The following is a 17,561-nucleotide window of genomic DNA, read 5'->3' as shown; positions in this document are numbered from 1 at the left end:
ATTCTATCTTTATTTCGTTTAGCCTACTTGCTCAACAGAAGGTTGAATTATGAAACATTTTATTAACAAAATGCTGCTTAAGCAATAACTTGCACATGACAGCCAAAAATTATGGTAAGATTTCTTAGGGGCTTAAAACTGGACAATACTGGGGACACATCTTCTTAGCTGACACGGCCAAATTTATCTTTTTCACACCATCAGCACGTTCAGTCATTATTAAAAGTGACAGCACACATTTATTTTCCTTTATCTAAAAATCAGAGGTTTGAGACTGAAAGTTTAGGAAATGGAAATATCTCACCCCTATCTAACAGCTGGAGGAGTAATTTTTGTCTCCTAGGAGGAGGCTTCTTCCCAAGTAAGACAAACCCAGGGATAAAATCAAGGCCAACAGTGTGTCTGCTGAGACAATGAGCACCCACACACCCTGGGACAATAATCCTGTCGTGTGGACATCCTCAGAAGCTCCCTGAGATTTCCAACTAACTTCACCTGGGCCAAGAAATAATTCTTAGGTGCAAGTGATTTCCAGGTGGAGGTTACCAATGGACAGCTAACTCCCACTGTTAGATTGAATTGGGTGGCCTGAAATCAAGGGCTCTCAACCCTCCTCATTCAGCTGTTTAATAGCTGAATCCTTGCCTGTTCAGAAAATTTAGGGAAGATCATTTGCAGCCTGGTCCAGGGACAGTCAGAGAGTGGTTCTGGTGTATGCTGAGGGTGGGGTTTCCAGACATGATAAACATGAGCTGCACTTAATAAAACCTGTAACAAGTTCCATTAATTTGCACTATCATTTGGGTGGGAAAGGGAAAATAAAACAATAACTCTAATGAGAATTAATTCTAGGTAGAGATAAAAGTCCTGAGCCAGTCTGGTTAAGTTCCCTAGTGTTACCCAGCCTACCCATATCAAAGTATTAGCCCACTGATTAAATTACATTTAAGAAAAAATCTGAGCCTTTGGATCCTCCTCTTTCCCCACCCAAGCACAGGCCCAAAAGTAGCAGCAAATGAAATAAAATGCAAAGTACACTGCAGGCTGTGTGATAAAGATATTACCACATTTCTGCATGTCTGGCTACCTGCACATCCATCAGAGTCACCCATTTTCCTTAGCTATAAAATAATAACATTTATATCCTGACTTCCCTGCTAATTCTAGTTCCCATTGTTTCCAGAGACTGTGGAGAAATTCATGTTTTGGATGCTAATGTAATCTAATCCTTAGCTGAAACCACTGGCTGTTATCCCCACTAAGCAGGAGACATGGAATAGGGAGAGAGAGGATATTCTGGGTGCTGAGGTTTATCCACCAAGAGCTCTGCAGGGGACTTGTGGGACTTACATCATGTCATGTTAATGTAGAAACGTGATGATTTTGTGTGCTGACCTCAAGGAACTCAAAAGAGTCAATTAAAAATAAATAAGTAAAAATTGCTTTGCAGAAAAGGGAACGCTTAGAAGTGCTGCTCCAGAGATCTGGCTGTGCAGAATGAGTGGCATGTGCCTGGCCAAGCTGCACATGGATGTCCCTCTGTCCAGGAGAGGGGAGTCCCTAACAGAGGCACAGGAAATTAGAGGATGTTTCACTGAGCTGTCAGCACCCCACTGCTTTATTACTCCTGGCTGTAGCAGCAACTTTACCACTAACCTGTGCTGCCGAAAAGGCTGCTCCATGGAGGATTTCCAAAACATGCTGAATGTTCCTTTGACTATCCCTGCTAAAATCAGCTTTAGTCAAACAAAAAAATTTAATAACTAACTAACTAACTAAATAAATAAATAAATAAATAAATAGATAGATAGAGAAAGGGCTGCATATTCCACCACCTTCACCCATCTAATGTCATAAATATACTTTGGGAGGCCTTGCCTGAGCACACTGAAAAACTAAGCACCGCTCCTCTATCCTATGGCGTATTTCCAGAAACAGTCTAGCCCACACACATGGAGTGGTGCCCTCTCCTGCAGAGGGGAATCAAAAACACTTCCACTGATGGGTGTGAATATCAGTGAGGGCAAACCCACAGCAACAGGGCTTCTTCATGCTAGACCTGTTTTCATTTCCTCTGGGGAAGGGAGCATTACACAGAGCAGATTATAATATCATTATAAATTACCATTAAGAAAACAGGTTAATCTCCCTAGCATTTGTCAGTAATAAATTCCAGAAAGATCCCTCTTTGGAGAAGAATAAAAACAAGACAATACACTTTGCTTGTATTGGGCAAGCTGCTGATCAGTTCTTGTGTTTAAACACAGAGCATTGTCTCTTTGCTATCAGTAAACTTATTTCTTTAAAATTATCTGTAGCCTATCAAAAGTTTGCCATGCTTATCTTCCTGGGACAAAACCCAGCACATGGTAACAGTGCATCAGCTCATTGGAACAGTTTGCAAACAAGCAAGCACGGAAAAGAAGCAAAGGTGATTACACCACCTGGTTTCAGAAAATGAGATGCCTTCTTTTAGTCAGCAAAATGAAACATCCCTTCTGGTAACTGCAATCTGGAGCTACAGACCCCTCTCCACCACAGATCACAGAGCAAAGCAAATTGACAACAGCTACTATAGAAACAAGAACAGAAGAATACCAGGGATGAAGAAATGCTTCAGAGGCTGGAATTTTGCATTAAATCTGATCCCACCTAAAGGCCATTTTAAACATATGGAGATGAAAGACCACAGCACACTAGCACTTTTCAATCTGTAAATTAGCTGCAGTGAGAACAGATGCCATGTGGAATGGGGAGTGTAGGTTTACATGGCAAGTATTTTTTTACTCTCCTAATCAGAGAACGAAAAACAATGAAGAAAACATTAATAAGTCTCCTAAGAGGCACTCACTTCTTAAAACAAACCAGCAAATCACAGAAAGCATATTCACCACATCCATGACTCTGAGAGTGTGAATGCAATACAGCAGCACAGGAATAGGCAGCATTCTGCTTTTCTATGGTAACAGACTCAGTGCACAGCACTTACCATTTATATCATGGTGACATACAAAATTAATGTTAGAATTAAGGACAGTTTGTCCTGCTTTTATTAACACAAATGACAAACCAAATTTCCAGAATTAAGATATCCATTCACATTTCCCAACAGGATGAAGTGGGAGGAAAGCAGAGACTGGGAATTATGATTCCAGTTTGCAGATCTCAGAACAGAGCAAGTGCCTTTTCTTCTCATTACAGAACAACCAGCTGTTATTCTTCACTAAGGTAAAGGGTAGTTCATTAAAAAGTAAAGGTCATCTGAACAATTTCCTGAATACAGCAGTGGTGTGATATGAGGTCTCCTTGGGTGTCCAAGAATCTGGTCACAAACAGGGCATGGGACCTGTACAAAGTTTGCAGCTTTTGAAAGCAGAGCTGGACTGTTTCCACTAAAATGGTCAAAGACCGGAGACCAAATTCCACTCCTGAGATTTGTCCAGTTCCTTATTGACTCTGTCCACTGCCTATCCATCCAAAGGAGTGTTTTAAAACTGTAGTGTGGGATCCTCACAAGACCATAATCCACCAAAGACAGGTACATATTTTCCCATATAAAACAGCCTCTAAATACCAGGCTTGAACAGGTGGCTCTGTTTGGCACAAGGGTCTTTTCTGCTTTTCATTCAATTTACAAAACTCAGGTTTCTCTTTCCTCTGGAGCTGTGTTGGCTACACACTTTTTTTGTAGAATCAGACATTTGGGTTGAAAGAGTGACAAGAAAAACAAAGAAAAACCACACACTTCCCCTAACACTTTGCACTCCCCATTTCCAGAGCCTCTAAATCAGGGATTCTTTCCTTTTCATCATTCTTCCCTGGACAGAACAATCACTGAATTAATTTCATCCCTAAATCTCTTTACTTTGCTTCTAAAACAACTTGAAAGTAGAACAATCAGTTTTGTTGCCTCTGGTTAAAGGATATCTGCATCTTGAGGGTGATCTTTTTCAAAACAAGCAGTCAATTTTTCCCAGATTTACACTTCTCACAGCCTCAGTGGCAGAAACTTTTGCCTTTCTGCCACCTCATGCTGACCACAGGCATGGGATACAACTACCCTACTCCTGCATGTATGTCTATTTTTTCCCAGGAGCAGCTTCTAGAGTTGGTTTCTTTATTTCTGTAGCATTTTTAAAAAAAACCAAACTTTTTAGCCTCTCCCAAGTCAGGGAGGATCAAGGGGCTGACCCTTAAGCCTGAGCAATTCTCAGAAAGCACATGTTTGCAGCAGCACAGTGTATCCCCCAGAAGAAGGCTACTTTGCCATATGTATAGCCTCAACACTGTGTTTCAATCCCAAAAGCAATATACACTACGTCAGATTATTTTTTTCCCCCGATTTCCCTGGCAGTCTAGCCAACAGCACAATCTCTCACCAGTGCTTACCAGTCAGATCCTAACTGCTACCTGAAGTTCTTTTGGCTCATTTCCCCCCACAGACCAAAACAAAACAATTCAGCAAGTGTGTTTACTCTTTTCTTGCTGCCAAGCTGATGTCTTTTAAGTGTTTTCTCCAGCATTCCCTGTTTGCTGTCCAGGAGTCAACAACACATCTCCAATGGGAACTAATTTATGAAATGTATTGCATCTCTACAAAGCTCCTTTTCTGTCACCAATGAACATGAGGAGAAAAAAAAAATTGTTGAATAGTAGAGAAAAAAAAATGTACCTTTCATCTTTGGCACTGCAAACTTTTCTCATCTTACAGTGAAAACAGAGACAGATTTATTGATTAAAGTCTGATCTCTACAGGTCGCAAAACAGCTTCAAAAGGCATTAGGAACAACTCTCAGTGGCTGTTTCCCAGGCTTTTCTTTCTCATTGATATCTTCCAGAGAAACATATGTTAACATCACAGAGCAGGTGCTCATTCCAAACTGGGAAGCCAATTTTTACTTCATGAACTGTAGTCTAAAGTAAACATATATTTAAGTTTACATATATTTGAGATTTAAGAGGAGGTAAATGTATTTGGGTTTTCTAAGGCTTTACATCCTCTGTTTTCCTAGTGGCTGACAAAATAATGTAGGTCTAAATCAATACACACCTGAACAATTCATGCTAAAATCTTGAAGGAGAGAGAATCTAAGTGATGGAACAGCAGCAGAGAAGGTTGGTTGGAAATTTGCTCATAGAATCACTGAATGGTTTGGTTGGATAGCAACCTTAAAGATAATCTTGTTCCAACCCCCCTGCCATGGGCAGGGACTCCTCCTACTAGAACAGGTTTTCAAAACCCCATCCAGCCTGGCCTTGAGAACTTCCAGGGACAGGGTATCAGCCCAGCTTCTCTGGGCAAGCTGTTCCACTGTGGTACCCACGTTCATAGAGAAAAACCTCTTCCTGAAGCTGTTGTGCTCTTGTTCATCATTTCCCTGTTAAATATAAAGATAATGCCCTACAAATGTCTGGGCTGGGAGACCCAATACAGGTATGCTGGCTACACCATGTTCCATCCTTAAAAGATATGTGAAGTACAGCTGAGATCCCCAACAAAATGGAGCACCTGCACTGAAAGATCACCCTGCTGTGATGCCTTCATTGCAGAAATCCTGATCTGGTAATTGCCTTCAGACGCAGGAAAAGCTGAGGGGGATTCTGGAATGTGTCAACATGGATTTCTGCACGACAAAAATAGTCACCCAGAGAAATCCAAAGTGACTGGTCTTCCAGCTCTGCCTCCTCACCCTTGGGTACCGACAAAGGACTCCAGACAGACTAACTCTCCTTTTGTCCCCCTTTTTATTTTTGAGGGGAAAAAAACCCCAGTGCTGCTCACTATTTCACAAACTCCTTTGCTGTCCACAAAAATCAAATGCACAGCCTGATGTGCAACACACCAATGATTACACACTGAGAGAGACACTGGTGTTTACTTCAGGGCTGTACAATAATACCTGGCTGCTCTCAGGTATTCCACAAATTGAGCACCCAGACTATCAAAACTTTTCAGTATTTATGCATACTAGCAAACAAAGGAATTAGTGCTCACTGGCTACAAGTTACATAGTTCTCTTATTAATCAGCATTGTTTTCTCTTGCTTAATGATTCTCTCGCTTCCAATGCTAATTAGTCCATATGCTAATTAGTCCATCTGCTCAGTCTTTCCCTTCTTTTGGGTCGGTGGTACGTGAGTCAGCGGTCACGATCTGCCCCCACCAGGATTACCTTTTACCCGGTTTGAGCTGATTTCATCCCAGTTGCTGAGTTGGCTTTATTGGTTTTTTCCCTGTCTTGTGGGTTCTGCCCAGTGTCCATGCGGCCTGTAAATTCTGCATTCTGTGTCCGCCCTCAGGGGCACATCCTTATTCCCGAGCTTTGTTAACCTCCCCCTACATCTCAGAGCATTAAAACACGCCGAGCCCTAAACCTAAGCAAGGCAATTCTACCGACAGTTCATTTGTCTTTGGAACACCTGCGCATCGCTTGGCGCTTGTTGGCTGCTCTGTTTCACGGATTAACTCTCATTTCTCGTCGAGCAGGCTTGAAAGTACACAAAGGTCAAACATCAAGGAGCAGCCCTTCGTAAGAAAATTTTCACATATCCCGCATTTTCCAACACTCTTCCAGTAAAACACGGTTAAACCCGTCTCCACACGGCCGCCCCCAGCAGCGCCCTCAGGCAGCGCGTCCCTCCCGCGCCGACATGGCGGCCGTTCCCTCCGAGCGGCCGCGAGATGGCAGCGCCCGCCGCCGCACCCGCAGCCCCGCCGGCCGCCGCGGCTCGGGGCTCCCTCCGGGAGCGGAGGATGAGGACGGAGGGGAGGCTCCGTCCCGCCCGCGGCTCCGGTGGGGAGGGTGGTGAGGGACGAGAAGGGCTGGGGAAGGGGAAAAGGAGAGAAAATGGCCGCCGGTGGTGGCAGCGCGGGGTGAGCCCGCTGGAGGGGAGCGCGGCCCCGCAGAGCACCTGAGGGAGCGCGGCCGCGGGCAGAGGACGGTGCGGGGCGGAAAGGCAGTGAACGGCAAGTGTAAGGTGATAAAAAGCGAAGGGGGCAGCAACAGGGGGAAAGAAAATAGCGATTGTGAGGCTGGCTAAATATCCGGGATGATCCAAGAGGTTCCCGCTTCACGAGTCTAAGTCCAGCAGCCTGCTGTTCTTCACAGTGGCTTCCCTGATGTTCCTTACAGAGACTGACTTCCAGCCCCTTAGCACAAGAATAAAACAGACTCTGGTGGCTGTAATCTTCTCTCCTTCAGTAATCCTCTCTGTATTTTACAGAGAGACCACTGGAAGTAATTTAAAATGGAAATAAAGATAGCAGCTTTGTAAAGTGTGACAAAAAGGTAGGGAAACCAATGGAGTTTAGTCGGACTTAAGGGAAATGAGACCACTAGAAAAAAGGTGTTCATTAGTAAGAAATGAGCACACACACGCTCTCCCCAAATAATTTAGTATTGGGAATAGCCTATTCACTTAATGTACATTAAGAATGTTTTAGAACACAGTACACAGTAGGAGGAGTCTGGAATGGTGTTCCTGGCCACAGCCTGAAGCAGCAGCAGCAGCATCCATAGGAGCTCCACAGCCAGTGCAGGGATGAACACCTGCCACCTTGTACTTGTCCTGAACGTGCTGCTGCCACCACCTCTTACTGCCATTCTTTGTGCTTTGTTTTCATCCTTATTTACTTGACGTTGTTTGTATTGGAGACCTTACCTATTTTAATCTATTGACTGCAAGAGGTCCCTGTTTCTCCAAGTCCCTGTAATCCACGTTGCACGTAGGGTGGCAGAGGCCCCAGCCCAGATGCTGGCTTGTGCCATCAGGCTCAAACACATCCTCCACAGTTGTATAACCTGACCCAGACACCGTGTCCTAGTATTGTATGGCCTCTGCCAGGTTACATAAGGTGACACACCATCTGCACTGACATCTGTGACCTGATGCAGGTGGCATCGCTCTGCAGCACATGTTAAGAAGGGGAGGAGGCTTCTTACAGCCCACATTTATTTTTTTTTCACTTTTAATCTGATCACCTTAGCACAAGGCATTCTTAGCAACTCAGCAATGGCCTTCATCTGTCACCAGTGCTAGCAGGAGTGATATATATATATATAGATATAGATACAGAGATATATAGATACATACATACATATATATATATATATATATATATAATATACATGGTAGAAATAAACACTACACATTTGCTGATGTGGAAGTAGTTTGAGGGCAAACATAGTAGACATTTTGCCCCCAAATTTCAAAAGTTGTCAAGTGCGAGAATTCTTCAGGTGAGAAATGCTATTTTGCTTGCCTCCTATTTCATTAGTTCTGACTGGTCACCTTTAAGATTTTTCCACCAGAGTTGAAAAGTAAAAGTAAAAATCAAGAGTAAACGAAGTTTTGTTTTACAGGGAGTGGGTCTGCCAAGTATTAAATCACAGCCTGTTCTAGCCCCACAGTGTTCAGAAAGGAAGGTGGTAAATTTGCTAGGTATTCCTGTGGTGATCACCATAGTGTGTGGACTTGGAGAACATGAAGAGAAAGAAAAATAAATTCTTGGGAAACGCAGAGGTACTCCAGCACCCTGAGATGGCAGGAGTGTGATTAACATTGTTCTGATGGAGGAATGCACATGCAAACTCTGGCTGAGACATTTCCAGAAGTATGAGCTAACAGACTTGACCTCGAGTCCTAGTGGAAAGTAAGGCTAATTTTTAAAGGCTTTATGCCTCTTTTTGAATAAACCCTGAGTTGATTAAAACCTGTAGCAAAGCCCTGGGTTTCACAGGCTCAGGGATTCGGCACCTAAGAAACCTCTCCAGTATTTCTGAAGTGGATTTTTTCTTCCTGCAACAAAAGCATCCTCTCTCAGCACACAGAGGACAACGTGCAGCTGTTATCAGTGCACACCGCTGTGAAACTCACTTGATCAGCCCCAGGCAGCAGGAGATATCTCCCAGCCCCAGGGCAGCCAGAGTCTCCAACACATCCAGAGTTAAAATCAGCAGCCTCGATCCACACCCTGCGACTTCCAGCGCCGCCAGCATCTTACAAACACACCTCTCGGACTTGCACTGATGGATTACTGGGGGCGTGGGTGCCTCCCACCAGTGGAGACAACAAAGGGTTTTATTCATGGGTGTCTGTAAAAGAAAAACAACACACTGAACATGCATGTGGTGAGAGCATCCCCATCTGCATCATGTGAGTCTCGTTCCACTGCACCCCGAGAGCTCTGAGCAAGGGGAAAGAAGCTCAGGGCTCCATTTTGCAATTTGTGAAATGTCAGGGAAAATAGAAACTGATTCTGATTGTCTCACCGCAAAAAAAGAAAAGATAAATTATTTCTCTCTTTTCTGCCTTTCACAGTGCTGCTTCTACCTCTTTGTTTTTCAGGCTGCAGATCAAGGTGTTCAGCAATAGAGAAAAGGGCAGTGTAGAGAGTCCAGCATCACGATCAACACAACGGAGAGACAGAGTCAATTATTAAACCCTGGGCAGCCTGCAGGGCTTTCAGCACTGGGTAAGGAAAGCTGTTTGAAAAGCTACTTTCTCTCCTGCAGCATTAAGTGAAAATGCATAATTTGTGGTTTTTAGGCTATTTGTAGTTGAGAGCATTGAGCAAGCATTCGCTGCTTGGTGTCCATAGAGCTTCCAGCCCTTCTGTAGTCAGTTCTCTGATCCTCCAGGATCTTGACTCCAGCCAGTATAAAACCAGTGTAAAAAAGACATTTATTAACACAAATATATGAGCTATGCTCTGATATGAAGCCTTATCCACAGGAGAAAAAGGTAGAGTTTAGAAAGATTGTACATCACCTAATGTCAGCCTGAAAGTGCAACTATGCAAATTGAAATAAAAAGCAGTCATGAAGCTTAACATCCACTGGCAATGATTCACACATTTGTTTACACTTTGAAAATCCTCTTTGCCTTAAATTTTCTCTCGGGGACATGTGTTTTTACAAGACAATTTCTCACTTTCATCTTCTCCTGCCCAGAGCAGAGCTACTCAAGGCTGTAACTCCCAACAAACCCTACCAAGTATAGAAAAGGATTAGGTAGGGGTGGTATTATTTGCCTTGTCATCACTGAAAATAATGCATTTTCACCACACTGAAATATCCTGCTTTTTTAAGATTTTAGACAAGACAGATGATTTTTACTGTGCAGGTAAGAGAATTCAAATTAAAATAGGCACTACGGGTCAAGATGTAACAATAGTCATGCTGAAGTAGGAGCTCATGAGTCATCTCCAGTGTGTCTTACACTGTGTCATAACAAAATTCTATTATTTTTTTTTTTTTAAGACAGAGAAGTTGTTATTCATGCAAAAGTTCAAGAGAATAAACAAGGGATCATCAAAAACTCATTTTACCCTTTCTGATGATGATGGGAGGCTTCAAGACATACTAGAAGAGCCAAAAGAGCGTTTTGGCCACTGACTTTCATTTCACAACAGATGAAAAATTTTACTTTAGCCCAGTGGACTGAGTAACAGACTATAAGGAGAAAGGGAAAAGAACAAATGCAAACACACTTTGACTAAATAGGTACATACATGCCCAGTAGAAGCAAGTATTTCAGGCCAAACCCACTTCCTGTTTTCTTTAATACTGAGTTTTAGAGATAAAACACAATGCCTCATGACTTTCATTGGAGTAGAAGAAGGCAAGTGATTTTCTTCATGTCCTCAAAGCCCCTTTGTCTTAAAAGTCTTGATAAAAATTAGTCTTTTGAACCCAGGTAAGTTTCCAAGGACTTTAATCAAGGACTAGCAGCAGATCAAGATCAAAACCAGTAAATACAATTTTCATCAAAAGGAAAAGTCTTTCTGGAGACTGAACTGCGCTGATGGAAGAGGCTGTTCTCTCAGAAGTATCTGATATTAAAGGGTTTCCACCATGAAACAAGTTGTTAAATAAACACCCATCAAAATAACACCTTTTCTAAAGTTATTTGGCTGTAGGGATTAAAAAAAAAAAAAAAAGAAAGAAAAATAAAGTGGTGTTCTACCACAGATATCTGTTCTGCTGAAGGCTGATCAGGAGGAATGTATCTCAAAAGCTAAACTTCTGATGGTTCTCCTGATAAATGGAGGAGTCTGTTTCATTCAAAATTTTTCCTAAATGTAGACTGCCCTGCAACAAATTCTCTACTACCTTCATGAGATTGTCCTCCAGTTAATAGCACAGCACACATAAGGAACATTGAAAAGTCTGGGGCGTGGTTCCCTGGAATTCTTCAGACTCCGTGGTCTTGCAAAACAACTCTTAAACTTCCACTGCAAGGTTTTGGTTCTGGTGGATTTCAGGAGGTGGAAGTGTGTGTGAAAACCCTGGTAGGTTTTTGTTTTAATCACACTGATTGAAAATCAGTTAAAAGACACATTCTGGTTTTGAATTGGAATGGAATTTTTATGCTGGATATTGCCTGGATCCACATGTCTTTCCCTGCGGGCTGGGGGTACCTGCAGCAGCATCTCCTCCTCCTCCTCAGAGCCTTGCAGGAGTCTCTGGGACAATGACCAGACTTCCTGATACACAGCTGCCATTCAGCTCTTGCTTGAATGCTTGAATCTTAGTTCCCTCTCCTAGTCCCACGGAAGACCACTGCTATTCATAAAAACAAATGCTATAATCTACCCAGCAAGGCAGAGAAAAGCCTGGACAAAACTCCCAGGAGGGGATGACAGGAGTACTCTGCATCTGGACACCAGGCAGTCAGAAGTGATGAGCCAACACCACAGAATAGTGGAACAGGGATCACCAGCTCAAATGCAAGGTACAAGAGGATGGAGAAAAAATTGACTGCTTATACCTGCAATAATTAGGCTGAATGGAGCTAGGAGAGGCAGAATTTGAAAGGGAAAGAAACATTGTACCCAAACAGTTGGAATTGACAGCTATTTTGCACAGATCACTTTTGAGAACCTTTGAATTCCCTAGTTTGATGAAAGAAATTTATTTCCCCTTTCTTCCTTCCTTTCTTCTGTGCATTATTGCATCCAGCAGCCCTGGAGCCCAGCTCCTGTGTGAGCGAGCACCGGGGGGGCTGTTGCTCATTGCTGGCCATATGCTTCTGTCAGGTGTTTATTTGCACTAAAATTGCTATTCTTGAAACCCCATAAAAGCAGTTATTTTGTAGTAATTTGTGATCTGGTAGATGTTGTTCCCAGCTTTCAGGAGATTCAGTTTTCTACAAATATGTCAGTTGTGCTTAGAGCTTGGTCTTTTCAACAGCTTTAGAGGAAGGTAATCCATTTTGCACTTAAACTGTCCCTCTATCTTTCTATGTCCTAATGTTCTCTCCATGATTTTAAATCACTTCATTTTCTTTGCTTACAAGTGCTCTACTTCTCTAATCTTGGAAAAATTGCCCTTCCTCACACTCTACCTTTCTGACTTGCAATAAATTAGCTGGTGACTCCATGACAACAAAATTGATCATGTCTCCTGAAGCTGTCTCCATATGTCTCTGGCAAGTTTGTGGGACCTCGTCTTTTCTGACAGCTCATGTCCTGGTTTTCCTGCAGCACCCTCCAACAGTGACTGCTAAGTGAAAGAAGACAGTTCTGGTGCTGTTTCACCTGATTGTTCTGCCACTTTCATGAGCATTTGCTTTCCTGGCTATCAGTGATGGCTTTTTATCCTATTCACTTCACAACTTGACGAATTTAAACTTTTGCAACTTCCTGATTGTTTTTTCAGTCGGTCCTACTTGCTTCTCATATTTCTCAAGATCATTTATAGCCATTAACTGCTCCATGACAGAGGTGAGTGTCTAGCTGCAAACCTGCAGTAAGGGTAGAAGAATTCCTAAAGTTCAGCTCTTCAGCCAAACGTGTATTTTAAAAGGGTTTTAAAAAGTGTTATTATCATAGCCTGGATACTCTTATCTGGTAGGATATAGAAAATGCAAAGGTGAGCAGAGTACCAAAATTCCTGCTAATTAGCCCAAGCTGTCTGCAGTATGAGTGGAATATAGTCTGATATAATTTGGCTTTGGGAGGCCTGTAAAACTTAATCAACTCTTCCATTAACTGCTTTGTCACTTTTTGAACCACAGGGGTGTAGCTGCTATTTCTGCTGATTGCAGGAATCTGGTAATAATGTGAAGTCAGTAGCTTGGACTAAAATGAGAGATACTGGGGTGCAGTACAAGGAGAACAAAGTTTGTACTGTCTGCATGCAAACCAGAGAACAATCAGGTTTTCTCAGAGGTAATAGGTTCAAGTCCTGAAAATTCAGGTTGAAAAAGTCTTTTGATTTAGAGTTAGAAAAGGAGCCGTGCCCAGCAAGGTTCTGTCTCCTCACCCCCTACGGAGCAATAAATCCTCTAATCCCACAGAGGTAACAAAACCCCAGGCCCCCAACTTTACCAGTGATTTTAGTATGTCCTTTCTTCTGAAAGGACTGCAACTTTTTCAAAATTCTGTTTGCAATCAGCTTCACAATATTCTCCCTGCTCCACACACATGGGAATTCTCACCCACAGCCACCCTGTGAATTCCTTGCCACTCACTCTGCAGCTATCAGCTTCTTCATGCTCAAAATAGCTCCCCTGCGTCACATCAGAATGGCTCCTTGCTCCCAGCTGACATTCCCAGCCCACAGAAATCCCAGTATTCCCGTGCAGCTCCTCACTTTGGGAAATCTAAAAATAACACGCTGCTTTACTATTATCTTTGCAAGTTTAGGTGAGTCTTCTGCAGATAGTAAAACCGAGAGAAAACTCCTGCACGTGCAGCACTGAAATTCAACAATACATGACTGAGCTTTTTAGCTGGGCTCATTTCTCACCACGGGGTTAAGTCCCCAGGATAGTTGGTGCCTCACGTAAGAGGAGCCTGGATAATTTGGCCATAGACTTAGAAAGGTGGCTCTAATTTCAACTAAAAATACATTTGAATTCCTTCTGCCTTAGGAACTTCTGCCTCAACCACACAGAGCTTGCCTCTCACACAGGCACAACCCTTGTGCACTCCTTTCTCCCTTGCCCAGACTTTCTTTACACAAGCCTGCATGCCTCTTTCCCAACTCTCACGCCCCACCCTTCTCCCAGATTAAGTCCCCAAAATCATCCAGAACTTGATTTCTCCTTGTTTAGGCAAAGACAGAGAAGATTTCCAAATTTGAGGGTTGTATTATATGAAGTACCTTGGTGGGTAAGATGTTATATTAAAATAAAGTCACAGAAAGTTTTATTCCATTTGCACTAAGGTTTGCAAATATTTTTGCAATTAACCAAGACAGGTTTCTTTCTCAAAAGTAGTTAATTACATGAAATACTGAAGTACATTGTATTGAATCACACTAAATACAATGAAGTAAACCTTGTTTATTACTAAGTTAATCACAAAGTGTTACTTTTACCCAGATTTAATTTGGACAGAATATTTTCAGTTTCACTGTCTCAGAAGCTCAGTATAACAGAATTTGCTAACTTCTTAAGAAACAAACAAACAAGGGTAAAAGGCTAGATAATAATGACTTTCTTGGCATTCCTTCATGTTTCATGTCTTCAAGGCAGTGATGCTGGGGATCAGTTCTTTCCTTTAAATTAAAAATCAAAACAAACTAAACAACCACCTCACTTTTCCCAGTGTTTGGGTTGGAAGAACTAACATAATTTGAAAAAGATGCCTTAATGTATTGTATTGTTGTTTTTGTTTTTTTTTAAATGCTCTTACCCTATCAGTAATTAACAGATCCAAGTAATTTTAACTGGATTAGAAAGTAATTTCTTTCTATTCTGTTTATTTTCTTCTATTGCACAGCTAACCTCATAGTTGGCTGCCAATTCATTCAAAGCTGTTCAGTATCTTTGTAGCTTCTAACAAGAATATGTTTTCTTCACTAATTATTCTTGAAGAAGGTAATTTGTATTATTAAATGTTCTTCAGGTCTGCTTTCCTGTGGTTTATGAACTCTTGCTAGCTTCAGTCATCTGGAGAGAAATGAGACATGCAAGCCTCCAGAAAATATTATTTATTAGGATCTACAACAAGACACACAAAAGATATAATTTTGAAACAAACAATTATAAAAAAATTATATTAAAATATTTCTGTAAATTTTAAGCAAAGTCCATTGGGACTTCCTGAGAATGAAAATATTTTTCCTGTCGAAAACATTAGTAACACTGAAAGAGCTGTGTGTTGCCTCTGGGGACCCATTTTACTGAAAGCAAAGATGGGGAGGTGACCAGCTGTCTCAGAGTCATTGAACAGGCTCAGGAAACCCTGCTCTTTATGTAGCTGGTTTTGGCAATAGCTTGAAAAGTCTTGGTGTGATTTGGTGCCTTTTCTCACTGGCCAGCCATGACCACAGACTTTCCATTTCCCAGCTTTTTGGTAGCATTTGTAAAACTCTTGATATCTGAGAGTACAGTTGCTGAAAGCTTCAATCAAATGCTGCAGGTACTGAAGAGTGTCCCAGGAGCACCATGTATAAAATGCAAAGTCATTATGTGCACATATCTATAAACCAAATGAGTTCTTCATCTTGCTTTTCTCCTGCTGTGAACTTGGTGTTCATCTGCATCCTTCAGTACCTAATTATTATTTTTAAGTGTGCATTTCCTTACCTATCAGGGTGTACCAGCTTTGTCTCTCACAGTTCATATTAGCTATCCTCTGTGCTTGATACATTACTTTAGGAATACAATTATTTCTTGCTGACATCTCTACCACTTTGATTAATAAAATTAATTAAAACCATTACAACAGGAGGTAATTTATGAAACACTAAACAAGAAGCCCTCCCCCCGCCAAGAGCTGACTAAGACAAGAACAAAAGGAGTAATCATGGGTGATAATTGCATTATCTCATTCCATTTTCTTCTGAAACCTTATTACAGCTGTCCCAAGAAAACATGCATTATCCAATCCAAGTAATGAAAGAGCAATTCTAAAAGCTAATTGTCTATAAAAATCTAGAGCTGATCCTTTACTCCTTGGAAATAGGAAGGTAATTGTATTGGTGTGCCAATTCATGGTCATCATCACAGGGGATCACATCCAGCTTCAGAGTACCAACTTCTCCCTTTCATAAGGTTGGAATTAAAAAAAACATTCAAATATTGCAGTGAGACCATTCCAGCACAGATGTGATTTTCATTCATCATGGGTCTATATTTGGGAAAGAAATGCATGCAAGATCCAGTGGCTAAAAACTGAATAGAAATTCTGTGGCCTGGAGCAAGAGGATTATCCTGGCACCTTCAAGCTTTAAAATCCTTTAAACTGATACCCAAGACAGGAAAACACTAACATCTCTTCAAGTTTTCCTTCCAAGCCACAGGAAACTAAAATGAGAAAAGGAAACAAATCACAAGTAATTTTTTGGTGCTCCACTGGCCACATTTCATGGCACAGGAGTTACCTCAGATGGCAGCAGTGGGGCTGCTCCAGAAGGTCTGGTCAAAGACCAGACCTGGAAAACTGTCTTCACTCAGCAAGTCTTGGCTTTGTGGCTACTGCAAAGACAGCAAAAGAAAGTGAGAAGAAACATTGCTGTTCACTGAGGCAAATGAGGATTCCAAAGATATGGGCTGAAATGCTTTCTGACTGAAGTGTAACCCTGTGAAAGAAAATGCATCGACTGCTTGGGAGTGATGAAGGAAGTCCTAAGAAAGGAACATGAAACAGGATCTCAAATTATCCACTGTTGTTTGCACAGGTTTTGTTTGGGGTTTTGTTGTTTTTTTCTTCAAGAAGAAATCATTAGGAAACTAAATTTGGACACCAATCTGCTGCTTACTGCTGCTTCTGCTACTACCATGGCCCCAAACTGATGGTACAACAGCCAAAATGCATTAGGAATGCAGCTGACATCAACATATCTCTGCTGAATGTCTTGTATGACATGAATGTCTTGGTGCAGATCAGCAGTACCGATATTTAACCGTGACTTTTCTGTGTAGACAATGTTTAACAGGCCAGAAACAATACACAGGCATGCAGTACCATAAACATGCATGGTACAGCAGAAGGAACCAAGCTCATCTCATGAAGAAGAAAAACAGCCCTGAATTCAGCTATTGTAAACATCCTAGTAGAAAAGGGCCATAATGATTCATCTTTACAAATAAAAGTATGGATTGATAAGTATAATCCCCCCCCTTTGGATTAAAATTCCAGTCTGCTTAGTGCTGAGGTAGAAGAGTTTCAATAAATGTAGAAGTATGTGAGAAAATGGTGTCTAGGAATTTATCTTCCTTGATCATAGATCATTATGTATAAGCAAATCATTGTATAGCAAATAGAAGTTATAGATTATTAAAAATAAAAATGAACATGTGGTTTCTCAGTGATTCAGTGAAATGCTGCACCCTGAGCATAAGGGCAAGTGATCCTTTTATGCAAGAGAGTAGCACGTCTCCTACTAGCCCCAAGAGATGAACGAGTCATACTCACAAAAATTACTAAAAAATGGGGATCCAAATTTGTTTTGATTAGGTGTGGGATTTTGATCCTGTGCCTTTAAAAGCTGGCAGTTTAGCAAAAACATCAAGCTGCATAATTTCCCACTGGCTAGAAAAATACTGCTGATGATCTCTCAAGTGGAACTGAGCAAAAAGCCTTATCTCATGCAAACAGTGAGTTGT

The 17,561-nt window shown here is 41.7% G+C and overlaps 1 protein-coding gene and 1 long non-coding RNA gene across 10 annotated transcripts in view; one reads left to right on the top strand and one right to left on the bottom strand.

Annotated features, from left to right (window-relative positions):
* GABRR3 (gamma-aminobutyric acid type A receptor subunit rho3) overlaps nt 1–17,561 on the bottom strand; it is a 55,899-nt gene that overhangs the window by 29,935 nt on the left and 8,403 nt on the right. The window contains exon 1 of one of the 5 annotated variants that reach the window (XM_023945092.2): nt 6,173–7,080. The exons of 1 other annotated variant lie outside the window; for it this stretch is intronic. The gene's annotated coding sequence lies outside the window, so the exon portion shown is untranslated. Of the gene's footprint in view, nt 1–304; nt 566–4,672; nt 7,081–17,561 lie in introns of those variants that run through there. 3 more of the 5 variants (XM_086884178.1, XM_086884177.1, XM_023945100.2) reach the window with 3 other exon arrangements.
* The window catches only part of LOC111941858 (uncharacterized), a 38,568-nt gene continuing 27,696 nt past the window's right edge, over nt 6,690–17,561 (top strand). For 2 of the 5 annotated variants that reach the window (XR_002870311.2, XR_015285425.1), the window contains exons 1-2: nt 6,690–6,977; nt 9,348–9,474. This is a non-coding gene — a long non-coding RNA (uncharacterized LOC111941858). Of the gene's footprint in view, nt 6,978–7,223; nt 7,289–9,347; nt 9,475–17,561 lie in introns of those variants that run through there. The other 3 variants (XR_015285427.1, XR_015285424.1, XR_015285426.1) reach the window with 2 other exon arrangements.

Source organism: Cyanistes caeruleus, chromosome 3, assembly GCF_971803275.1.
Source record: "Cyanistes caeruleus chromosome 3, bCyaCae1.hap1.1, whole genome shotgun sequence".
Taxonomy (NCBI): Eukaryota; Metazoa; Chordata; class Aves; order Passeriformes; family Paridae; genus Cyanistes; species Cyanistes caeruleus.
Note: the sequence above shows the minus strand (reverse complement) of the source record. Positions and strands in the feature narration are given on the sequence as shown.